At 60.7% G+C, this 12,500-nt stretch overlaps 2 non-coding genes across 2 annotated transcripts; both read left to right on the forward strand.

Moving 5' to 3' along the window:
• Positions 1 to 8,398: 8,398 nt before the first annotated feature.
• Positions 8,399 to 10,213, forward strand: LOC142790935 (small subunit ribosomal RNA). Its single transcript, XR_012889872.1, has one exon. It is a non-coding gene; the product is annotated as a small subunit ribosomal RNA (ribosomal RNA).
• A 1,719-nt stretch (positions 10,214 to 11,932) lies between these two features.
• On the forward strand, positions 11,933 to 12,085 carry LOC142790905 (5.8S ribosomal RNA). Its single transcript, XR_012889844.1, has one exon. It is a non-coding gene; the product is annotated as a 5.8S ribosomal RNA (ribosomal RNA).
• Positions 12,086 to 12,500: the final 415 nt, after the last annotated feature.

Below are 12,500 nucleotides of genomic sequence, written 5' to 3' on the forward strand. Positions count from 1 at the left end.
CCGGCTGACGCAGTTTTTGCGCCGCCCCGGCTGACGCGGTTTTCGCGCCGCCCCGGCTGACGCGGTTCCGACTTTGCACTTTTTGGCTCACCCCGGCTGGCGGCCCACTCACTCGATCGCCAGGTCTGTTTGCCCCGGTGGTTCCACCGCCAGGCTTAAGCGCGAACTTTTTTTGTTTGTTTTCTTTTGATTAAGCGCAAGCTTTTTTCTTTGTTTTCTTTTGATTAAGCGCGGGCTTTTTTCTTTGTTTTTTTTGCATTCGCCCCGGCAGACGCGGTTTTTGCGCCGCCCCGGCTGACGCGGTTTTTGCCGCCCCGGCTGACGCAGTTCGGACTTAGCACTTTTCGGCTGTGCCTGGCTGGCGGCCCACTCACTCGATCGCCATGTCTGTTTGCCACAGTTTTCCCGGTGGTGCCGCACCCGGGCTCGCCCCGGCTGACGCGGTTTCGTGCCGCCCCGGCAGACGCGGTTTTCGCGCCGCCCCGGCTGACGCGGTTTCGTGCCGCCCCGGCAGACGCGGTTTTTTGCCGCCCCGGCTGACGCAGTTCGGACTTGGCACTTTTTGGCTGAGCCTTGCTGGCGGCCCACTCACTCGATCGCCATGTCTGTTTGCCACAGTTTTCCCGGTGGTGCCGCACCCGGGCTCGCCCCGGCAGACGCGTTTTTTTTTTCTTTCGCCCCGGCTGACGCAGTTTTCGCGCCGCCCCGGCAGACGCGGTTTTCGCGCCGCCCCGGCAGACGCGGTTTTTTGCGCCGCCCCGGCTGACGCAGTTCGGACTTGGCACTTTTTGGCTGAGCCTGGCTGGCGGCCCACTCACTCGATCGCCATGTCTGTTTGCCACAGTTTTCCCGGTGGTGCCGCACCCGGGCTCGCCCCGGCTGACGCAGTTTTCGCGCCGCCCCGGCTGACGCGGTTTCGTGCCGCCCCGGCAGACGCGGTTTTTTGCGCCGCCCCGGCTGACGCGGTTTTTTGCCGCCCCGGCTGACGCAGTTCGGACTTGGCACTTTTCGGCTGTGCCTGGCTGGCGGCCCACTCACTCGATCGCCATGTCTGTTTGCCACAGTTTTCCCGGTGGTGCCGCACCCGGGCTCGCCCCGGCAGACGCGTTTTTTTTTTTTTTCTTTCGCCCCGGCTGACGCAGTTTTCGCGCCGCCCCGGCTGACGCGGTTTCGTGCCGCCCCGGCAGACGCGGTTTTTTGCGCCGCCCCGGCTGACGCGGTTTTTGCCGCCCCGGCTGACGCAGTTCGGACTTAGCACTTTTTGGCTGAGCCTGGCTGGTGGCCCACTCACTCGATCGCCATGTCTGTTAGCCACAGTTTTCCCGGTGGTGCCGCACCCGGGCTCGCCCCGGCTGACGCAGTTTTCGCGCCGCCCCGGCTGACGCGGTTTCGTGCCGCCCCGGCAGACGCGGTTTTCGCGCCGCCCCGGCTGACGCGGTTTTTGCCGCCCCGGCTGACGCAGTTCGGACTTAGCACTTTTCGGCTGTGCCTGGCTGGCGGCCCACTCACTCGATCGCCATGTCTGTTTGCCACAGTTTTCCCGGTGGTGCCGCACCCGGGCTCGCCCCGGCTGACGCAGTTTTCGCGCCGCCCCGGCTGACGCGGTTTCGTGCCGCCCCGGCAGACGCGGTTTTCGCGCCGCCCCGGCTGACGCGGTTTCGTGCCGCCCCGGCAGACGCGGTTTTTTGCCGCCCCAGCTGACGCAGTTCGGACTTAGCACTTTTTGGCTGAGCCTTGCTGGCGGCCCACTCACTCGATCGCCATGTCTGTTTGCCACAGTTTTCCCGGTGGTGCCGCACCCGGGCTCGCCCCGGCAGACGCGTTTTTTTTTTTCTTTCGCCCCGGCTGACGCAGTTTTCGCGCCGCCCCGGCAGACGCGGTTTTCGCGCCGCCCCGGCAGACGCGGTTTTTTGCGCCGCCCCGGCTGACGCGGTTTTTTGCCGCCCCGGCTGACGCAGTTCGGACTTGGCACTTTTTGGCTGAGCCTGGCTGGCGGCCCACTCACTCGATCGCCATGTCTGTTTGCCACAGTTTTCCCGGTGGTGCCGCACCCGGGCTCGCCCCGGCTGACGCAGTTTTCGCGCCGCCCCGGCTGACGCGGTTTCGTGCCGCCCCGGCAGACGCGGTTTTTTGCGCCGCCCCGGCTGACGCGGTTTTTTGCCGCCCCGGCTGACACGGTTCGGACTTTGCACTTTTCGGCTGTGCCTGGCTGGCGGCCCACTCACTCGATCGCCATGTCTGTTTGCCACAGTTTTCCCGGTGGTGCCGCACCCGGGCTCGCCCCGGCAGACGCGTTTTTTTTTTTTTTTCTTTCGCCCCGGCTGACGCAGTTTTCGCGCCGCCCCGGCTGACGCGGTTTCGTGCCGCCCCGGCAGACGCGGTTTTTTGCGCCGCCCCGGCTGACGTGGTTTTTGCCGCCCCGGCTGACGCAGTTCGGACTTTGCACTTTTTGGCTGAGCCTGGCTGGCGGCCCACTCACTCGATCGCCATGTCTGTTTGCCACAGTTTTCCCGGTGGTGCCGCACCCGGGCTCGCCCCGGCAGACGCGTTTTTTTTTTTCCTTCGCCCCGGCAGACGTGGTTCCCCCCCCCCCCTCCGTCTTTCTTTTTGTTTTTTTTTTTCGCCGCGGCTGAAGTGGATTTTTCGGTGCCTCGACGCCCCGGTAGTCGCGGTTTTTCCGTTTCCGCACGGCCCCGGCTGACGCTGCTCGGTCACAGTCGCCTTTTGTGGTGATTGCAGACTTCTTGAGCGCGGGTGTTTTTTTTTTGTTGTTGTTGTTGTTTTATTACGCATTCGCTCCAGCAGACGCTGTTTAGACTTTTTGTTTCCTCTTTTATCCTGCGACGAGGTGACGAGGTTTATTCGGTGCCCCGCCGCCCCGGCTGAAGTGATTTTTCCTGTCCCGTGCCGCCCCGGCTGACGCGGTTGGGACTTCGCGTTTGTTCGGCCGCCACGGGTTTTGGCGCACTCGCTCGGTTGCTTGTTGTTGCCACTTGTTGCGAACCCAGGTTTCTTGAGCGAGCGCGGGCGTTTTTTCTTCCTTTCTTTCTTTGTTCTATGTGTTAGCGAATCGGCCTTTAATATCACACGAGGACTCACAACCAACAATTTTCAGTTTGAAGTGTAAAAAATCTGCAGGTGTTGACGTAACTGACTTGCCCCGTACCCTTGAGTACATCCATGAAGTTCTCGTAGTACTACTAAATCGCATTATTCCAAGTGGAGAAATTCCCATAAACTTGCAAACCTCTACACGAAAATCGGTGCGCGTGATAAAGTTGAAAATTATCGTCCGATATCAAATGTGCCTTCTATAACACAAATTCTAGGAAAAAAAAAAAAAAAAACACTTGTTCGCCGTTTTCTGCGCCGTGACTGGCAGCACTCCGGCGAAGCGAAACGGGGTCGATTCGAGCACGATATCGGCGTCTTTCGACGTGCTCGCCGGCGACCGTCGCACGAGTACGTCGCACGAGCGCGTCTGCCGGGGCGCCGTTTGCGAAGCCGACGCAAAAGTGGGAACCGCCGCTCGGATGATCGCCGCTTTCGGCAGAGTGAGTGTTGGCACTCCGGGGAAGCGAAACAGCGTGAATGCGCCCACGAAATCGGCGTATTTTGAAGTGCCCGCCGGCGACCGTCGCACGAGTACGGTAAACCGCGTCAGCCGGGGCGTAGTTCGGGACGCCGACGAAAAAGTGGGAAGCGCAACTCGGATCTTCGCCGTTTTTGCAGGAGTGAGTGGCGGCCCTCCTGCGAGACCAAGAAGCATCGATTCGTGCACGAATTCGGCGCCTTTCGACGTGATCGCCGGCGACCGTCGCTCGAGTAGGGCAAACCGCGTCTGCCGGGGCGGGCTTCGGGACGCCGATGCGAAAGTGGGAAACGCTGCTCGGATGTTCGCCGTTTTTGGCCGAGTGAGTGCTGGCACACGGGCGAAGCCAAACGGGGCCGATTACGGCACGATATCGGCGTCTTTCGACGTGCCCGCCGGCGACCGTCGCACGAGTACGGTAAACCGCGTCAGCCCGGGCGGAGTTCGGGACGCCGATGCGAAAGTGGAGAACGCCGCTCGGATCTTCGCCGTTTTTGGAGGAGTGAGTGGCGGCACTCCGGAGAAGCCAAGGAGCGCCAATTAGCGCACGATATCGGCGTCTTTCGACGCGCTCGCCGGCGACCGTCGCACGAGTAGGGCAAACCGCGTCTGCCGGGGCGGGGTTTACGACGCCGACGCAAAAGTGGGAACCGCCGCTCGGATGTTGGCCGTTTTTGGCAGAGTGAGTGCTGGCACTCCGGCGACGCGAAAGAGCGCGAATGCGCCCACGAAAGTGGCGTATTTGGACGTGCGTGACGGCGACCGCTGCAGGAGTACGAAAAACCACGTCAGCCGGGGCGAGCGACACACGGCGGTCTGGGTGCTTATCGCTGCTATTATAGGGGCACCCCGGCAGACGCAGAAAAAAAAAAAAAAATTTTCGACCTTCTTTTTTGCTGGTCGAGCTCGGGTAACCCAGGTCGCAATGGGAGCCGCGCACGAAAGCGGCGTCGCGAGACGCGTTCGCGGTCGCTAGTCGCACGAGCTCGGCAACCGCGTCAGCCGGCGCGGAGTTCGGGATGCCGACGGCTAAGTGGGTACCGCTGCTCGGATGTTCGCCGTTTTTGGCCGAGTGAGTGCTGGCACTCCGGTGAAGCCAAGGAGCGCCAATTCGTGCACGATATCGGCGTCTTTCGACGTGCCCGCCGGCCACCGCCGCACGAGTACGGCAAACCGCGTCTGCCGGGGCGGGGTTCGCGACGCGTACGCAATAGTGGGAACCGTCGCTCGGATGTTCGTCGTCTTTGGCCGAGCGAGTGCTGGCACTCCGGCGAAGCGAAACGGGGCCGATTCGGGCACGATATCGGCGTATTTCGACGTGCTCGCCGGCGACCGTCGCACGAGTACGGCAAAGCGCGTCTGCCGGGGCGAGGTTTGCGACGCCGACGAAAAAGTGGGAAGCGCCGCTCGGATCTTCGCCGTTTTTGCAGGAGTGAGTGGCGGCCCTCCTGCGAGACCAAGAAGCATCGACTCGCGCACGATATCGGTGTCTTTCGACGTGCCCGCCGGCCACCGCCGCACGAGTACGGCAAACCGCGTATGCCGGGGCGGGGTTGGCGACGCCGACGCAAAAGTGGGAACCGCCACTAGGATGTTCGCCGTTTTTGGCAGAGTGAGTGCTGGCACTCCGGCGAAGCGAAAGAGCGCGAATGCGCCCACGAAAGTGGCGTGTTTGGACGTGCTTGACGACGACCACCGCAGGAAAACGAAAAACCACGTCAGCCGGGGCGAGCGACCCATGGCGGTCTGGGTGCTTATCGCTGCTATTATAGGGGCACCCCGGCAGACGCAAAAAAAAAAAAAAAATTTTTTTTCGACATTCTTTTTTGCTCGTCGACCTCGGGTGACCCAGGTCGCAGTGGGAGCCGCGCACGAAAGCGGCGTCGCGAAACGGCTTCGCGGTCGCTAGTCGCACGAGCTCGGCAACCGCGTCTGCCGGGGCGGAGTTCGGGACGCCGACGGCTAAGTGGGAACCGCCGCTCGGATGTTCGCCGTTTGTGGCCGAGTGAGTGCTGGCACTCCGGCGAAGCCAAACGGGGCCGATTCCGGCACGATATCGGCGTCTTTCTACGTGCTCGCCGGCGACCGTCGCACGAGTACGGCAAAGTGCGTCTGCCGGGGCGGGGTTTGCGACGCGTACGCAATAGTGAGAACCGTCGCTCGGATGTTCGTCGTCTTTCGCCGAGCCAGTGCTGGCAATCCGGCGAAGCCGAACGGAGCCGATTCGGGCACGATATCGGCGTCTTTCCACGTGCTCGCCGGCGACCGTCGCACGAGTACGGTAAACCGCGTCAGCCGGGGCGGAGTTCGGGACGCCGATGCGAAAGTGGGAAGCGCCGCTCGGATCTTCGCCGTTTTTGGAGGAGTCAGTGGCGGCACTCCGGTGAAGCCAAGGTGCGCCAATTCGCGCACGATATCGGCGTCTTTCGACGTGCCCGCCGGCCACCGTCGCACGAGTACGGCAAACCTCGTCTGCCGGGGCGGGGTTTGCGACGCCGACGCAAAAGTGGGAACCGCCGCTCGGATGTTCGCCGTTTTTGGCAGAGTGAGTGCTGGCACTCCGGCGAAGCGAAAGAGCGCGAATGCGCCCACGAAAGTGGCGTGTTTGGACGTGCTTGACGACGACCACCGCAGGAAAACGAAAAACCACGTCAGCCGGGGCGAGCGACCCATGGCGGTCTGGGTGCTTATCGCTGCTATTATAGGGGCACCCCGGCAGACGCAAAAAAAAAAAAAAATTTTTTTCGACATTCTTTTTTGCTCGTCGACCTCGGGTGACCCAGGTCGCAGTGGGAGCCGCGCACGAAAGCGGCGTCGCGAGACGGCTTCGCGGTCGCTAGTCGCACGAGCTCGGCAACCGCGTCTGCCGGGGCGGAGTTCGGGACGCCGACGGCTAAGTGGGAACCGCCGCTCGGATGTTCGCCGTTTGTGGCCGAGTGAGTGCTGGCACTCCGGCGAAGCCAAACGGGGCCGATTCCGGCACGATATCGGCGTCTTTCTACGTGCTCGCCGGCGACCGTCGCACGAGTACGGCAAAGTGCGTCTGCCGGGGCGGGGTTTGCGACGCGTACGCAATAGTGAGAACCGTCGCTCGGATGTTCGTCGTCTTTCGCCGAGCCAGTGCTGGCACTCCGGCGAAGCCGAACGGAGCCGATTCGGGCACGATATCGGCGTCTTTCCACGTGCTCGCCGGCGACCGTCGCACGAGTACGGTAAACCGCGTCAGCCGGGGCGGAGTTCGGGACGCCGATGCGAAAGTGGGAAGCGCCGCTCGGATCTTCGCCGTTTTTGGAGGAGTCAGTGGCGGCACTCCGGTGAAGCCAAGGTGCGCCAATTCGCGCACGATATCGGCGTCTTTCGACGTGCCCGCCGGCCACCGTCGCACGAGTACGGCAAACCTCGTCTGCCGGGGCGGGGTTTGCGACGCCGACGCAAAAGTGGGAACCGCCGCTCGGATGTTCGCCGTTTTTGGCAGAGTGAGTGCTGGCACTCCGGCGAAGCGAAAGAGCGTGAATGCGCCCACGAAAGTAGCGTATTTGGACGTGCTTGACGGCGACCGCCGCAGGAGTACGAAAAACCACGTCAGCCGGGGCGAGCGACCCACGGCGGTCTGGGTGCTTATCGCTGCTATTATAGGGGCACCCCGGCAGACGCAGAAAGAAAAAAAAAAATGGGGACATGGCGTGCGTCACCGTGCGGCTTCGCAGCGTTGCCGAAGTCGCCGAGCCCTTCGACTGAGCCGAACGGCGGACAGGGAACGTTGGTCGGCCGTTCTAACCTGTCGGTGCCACGCCGAGACGTCGTTAAGGAAAACCGCGTCGTGGGCCTCTACGACGCCGTCGAGTCGTTGTACGTTTGGTGTCCAGCGTGTCGGCGGCGAGTAGCGGACACGTCGTTCACGACTTCGGTCTTTCGCAGTCGACGCGAACTTGCGGAGAGTCGTGGTGCCTCACGTTTTCGGCAGAAACCGCGGCGGAATTTTCCCGTGCGTGCGCGCACGACCTCGGTGCTGTGCCGTCAGCGTAGTGTTGCACAAACTCGTGGCCTACCCAAGGTGCGGTACGTTTGCGGCCGTATCCTCGGTGGGAATTTCGTGAGTAGGGTCGCAAATTCTACGACCTCGGCGGGTTTGAGAGCGACGTAGACTTGTGGCACGCTCAACATGCCACACGTTTCGGGGCACACCCGCGGTGAAATTTTCTCGAGTACGCTCGTATTAGGGCCCAAGGAGGTCTGGGTACTTATCGCTGCTATTATGTGGGGGTTCTCGTGAGCGGCGTACGCGAAAGCGACCGGGTGTCTGATATGCGGCGGGCTTCGGCCTCGTCAAGCGTGTCCTCGGGTCTGCTCCAGGGGAATCCACGGCAGTCGTCTGCAGCCTCATCCGCTTGATGCGTTAGGGGCTGGTTGTCGGACGGTGCCGTTTTACCACGATATCGAGGTGTGTTCCGTGTCGTCCTCGGGCGATTCAGATGCGAAAGCGCCGAAGACGCGGGCGTGACCCGTCGTCTGGCGGCTTTGCAGTCTCGGCTCCGTTGCTAGTTCCGGCCGGTCCACCGACAGTGCAGCGGGCTTGGGCAACCCGCACGGCGCGACCGAGTCGATGCAACGAAAAAGAGCGAGCATGAACGTGCTTCTTGCCGCACGGCTCCCACTCGTCTTTCGGGAAGGTTGTGCCGTAGCGAGCTCGAACGCCGTCATCTCGGAGTGCAAAATAAGCGTGTTGGGGCGCCTGAAGGTGGCCTCCGCCGCACACAGACTGCGTCCGGCCCGCCGAGGGCGAGGACGGACGCGCAGTCGAACGATTACCTGGTTGATCCTGCCAGTAATCATATGCTTGTCTCAAAGATTAAGCCATGCATGTCTAAGTACATGCCGAAATAAGGCGAAACCGCGAATGGCTCATTAAATCAGTTATGGTTCCTTAGATCGTTTCTTCCTACTTGGATAACTGTGGCAATTCTAGAGCTAATACATGCAGTGAGCCTGGAGCCCTTTGGGTAACGGGTGCTTTTATTAGACCAAGATCGATCGGGTTTCGGCCCGTATTGTGTGGTGACTCTGGATAACTTTGTGCTGATCGCATGGCCACGAGCCGGCGACGTTTCTTTCAAGTGTCTGCCTTATCAACTTTCGATGGTAGGTTACTTGCTTACCATGGTTGTTACGGGTAACGGAGAATCAGGGTTCGATTCCGGAGAGGGAGCCTGAGAAACGGCTACCACATCCAAGGAAGGCAGCAGGCGCGCAAATTACCCACTCCCGGCACGGGGAGGTAGTGACGAAAAATAACAATACGGGACTCTTTTGAGGCCCCGTAATTGAAATGAGTACACTCTAAATCCTTTAACGAGGATCAATTGGAGGGCAAGTCTGGTGCCAGCAGCCGCGGTAATTCCAGCTCCAATAGCGTATACTAAAGCTGCTGCGGTTAAAAAGCTCGTAGTTGGATCTCAGTTCCAGACGAGTAGTGCATCTACCCGATGCGACGGCTCGGACTGAACATCATGCCGGTTCTTTCTTGGTGCACTTCATTGTGTGCCTCGAGATGGCCGGTGCTTTTACTTTGAAAAAATTAGAGTGCTCAACGCAGGCGAGTCGCCTGAATAAACTTGCATGGAATAATAGAACAAGACCTCGTTTCTGTTCTGTTGGTTTTTGGAATACGAGGTAATGATTAAGAGGGACGGACGGGGGCATTCGTATTGCGGCGCTAGAGGTGAAATTCTTGGACCGTCGCAAGACGAACTACTGCGAAAGCATTTGCCAAGAATGTTTTCATTGATCAAGAACGAAAGTCAGAGGTTCGAAGGCGATCAGATACCGCCCTAGTTCTGACCATAAACGATGCCAACCAGCGATCCGCCTGAGTTACTCAAATGACTCGGCGGGCAGCTTCCGGGAAACCAAAGTATTTGGGTTCCGGGGGAAGTATGGTTGCAAAGCTGAAACTTAAAGGAATTGACGGAAGGGCACCACCAGGAGTGGAGCCTGCGGCTTAATTTGACTCAACACGGGAAAACTTACCCGGCCCGGACACTGGGAGGATTGACAGATTGAGAGCTCTTTCTTGATTCGGTGGATGGTGGTGCATGGCCGTTCTTAGTTGGTGGAGCGATTTGTCTGGTTAATTCCGATAACGAACGAGACTCTAGCCTATTAAATAGGTGCGGGGTTCCCAGCACCTTACAACCTTCTTAGAGGGACAAGCGGCTCCTAGCCGCACGAAACAGAGCAATAACAGGTCTGTGATGCCCTTAGATGTCCGGGGCCGCACGCGCGCTACACTGAAGGAAGCAGCGTGTCTTTATCCCTGTCTGAAAAGACTGGGTAACCCGTGGAACTTCTTTCGTGATTGGGATAGGGGCTTGCAATTGTTCCCCTTGAACGAGGAATTCCCAGTAAGCGCGAGTCATAAGCTCGCGTTGATTACGTCCCTGCCCTTTGTACACACCGCCCGTCGCTACTACCGATTGAATGATTTAGTGAGGTCTTCGGACCGATGTCCGGCGCGGCCTTTCGGTTGCGCCGGTCTGTTGGAAAGATGACCAAACTTGATCATTTAGAGGAAGTAAAAGTCGTAACAAGGTTTCCGTAGGTGAACCTGCGGAAGGATCATTAACGGATTGTGAAGGGTGAGCGCCTCAGCTGCGTCTGCGCCCGACACTTTCTGCCGCTGACCCCGTTTGGACGCGGGGTCGGCTTTTCCCCACGGGGCTGCCTGAATGTGGAGCGGCACCCCGTGACAAATTGTTGCGCCCAGCGGACGCCAACACCGCGACCTTGGACGGTCGGCCAGGTGGCGGACGCGGGTACAAACGGCGCAACGCACTCATAGGTCGGCTTTCGACCCGCCACTGCACCGTGGCTCGAAGCGCTCGAAATGCGCGACCCGACCGCTGCGGGACCGCCTAGTACTGTAAACAGGAGCGGCGGAGCGCGAACGGCGAGTCGTGGTTACGTCGGTAGAAGGCGAGGCTGCGCGTTCCCGAAACGCCAGCCGAGTGCCCTCCCGACCGTTCGAGCGTGCAAGAACGAGACCCGACAATCGCGCGGCGACTGCCAAGTACGAGAGGAACGGCACAAGCGTCGGCGGTCGGTCAAGGAACTGGCGATGTGACGGGTCCGCTGTGCACCAGTGCATACCGTCCCGCCGTCCGCGGCAAGCGCCTCCGCGTCCTCGGGTGACGGAGGCTGCCGGTCGGTTCTTGCAGGCGAGGGATCTCGCTGGCACCGGTTCGCGTTGACGCGCGGCCGGTCATGGCACGGCGATGCGACGGCCGAGGTGCGCAGTACTCGATGGAGGAACCGCACGCTCCGATGACCGTCCCGCCCTCCGCGGCGTATGCGTACCGACCGTAATGGTTGCAGCAGCGCCGGCCGGCTTTTGAATTCGCCACACGAAACACGGTGCGAGATCGCGGTTAGGGGAGCGTCGACGTTGCCAGGCGTTTTGCTTGCTGCCGAGGGAAAGGCGGCACGGCCACGTCGCGCTCGTCGCGATTAGCGGGTCTGCGCGCTTTGGGAAGGTGCCGCAACGACTTGCCGAAAGAGGAAGCACGGAAGAACGAGGGACTTGGACGTCCCGACAATTGAACGCACTTGCGGCCAGGCCCTTGCTGGCTTCGTTCTTCCGCCTCGAGTAGGCTCGTACGCGGCTCCGGCGCCGAAAGTGGTCCTTGGCACCGACTTCGGTGGACGTGGGAAGTGCCGCGCAAGTACGGCGCGCCTGGCTCCACCTGTTGGCTAAAGTAGGCAGCCGGATCGGCATTTTGGTGTGCGGTGGCAAACCGTGGATGCGAAAAAAGCTTGTGCGATTTCGTGGAACAAAAAGCGGGGGTCCCCCTTTTTATGCGGAGGAGACCGACCCGCCCGCCGTGGTGAACCGCGACGCCACGGTAAAAACGGGAGAGGCTTGTCGATGGGACCGTGCATCCCGCGCTCCACGGAGGCCGGGAGGCGGCCGCCCGAGGAAATGTGTAGCCGTCGAGGCCCGCATCTGCGTGCACTCTTATCCAAATGGGTGTACCGCAGGCATTTTCTGGTTAGGCGGGCCAATGAGAGCGAGCACACAACGATACCTACGGGTCCGGCTTGGAGAACCGGCTTCGACGCCTCCCGAGTATTTATAGAGGGGTGGACCACGAAAGCACTCGCAAGTAGCGGAAGCGAAACGCCGTCCGAAACACACCGTTTGCTCGATTTGCGGCAGCCGAAAAAGGCGCGGCAGAGTTTTGGAGTCCAAGCGTGCGCTGAAAAGCGCCCTTCTTGGCCACTGTTTGGCCGAGTGCCAGAAACGTTTGGTTTTGACTGTACGGAATTGAACAAACACTTTTTCACGACTCTAAGCGGTGGATCACTCGGTTCTCGGGTCGATGAAGAACGCAGCCAGCTGCGAGACTTGGTGTGAATTGCAGGACACACTGAGCACTGATTCTTTGAACGCACATTGCGGCCTTGGGTCTTCCCTTGGCTTCGTCTGTCTGAGGGTCGGATCACATATCAAGAGAGCCTTCGGCGCACAAGGGAACGTGAGCCGTCGACTCGTTTTGACCGCGTCGGCAACACGGACAGCACGCTGAACACCTCACAGCGAGCGCCAACAGCGGCCACTCAAGGGCGAGACGGTGGCGACCGTCGTGCCAGAGCCCAACCGAAACGGGGGCGACCGACTGCATTGAGGATGTGGCACCTCGTTGAGACCGCCGCAGGACTTCGAGTCGGAAGGAAGCCTGCAGGGAAAGTGCGGTCGAGGTTGCGTACTCCTCTCTGCGACCGGGCGCGCAAGAGCTGCGAGAGCCACGGACGCGCAACTTTAACGCACGGTAAACACGAGGAGCGAAAGCCGGCCAGCAAAGCTTCTCCAGCCGTGCGCAAAGTGCGCGAGATCGCAGCCTTGCGTTGCGCT

This window comes from Rhipicephalus microplus, unplaced genomic scaffold, assembly GCF_043290135.1.
Source record: "Rhipicephalus microplus isolate Deutch F79 unplaced genomic scaffold, USDA_Rmic scaffold_134, whole genome shotgun sequence".
Taxonomy (NCBI): domain Eukaryota; kingdom Metazoa; phylum Arthropoda; class Arachnida; order Ixodida; family Ixodidae; genus Rhipicephalus; species Rhipicephalus microplus.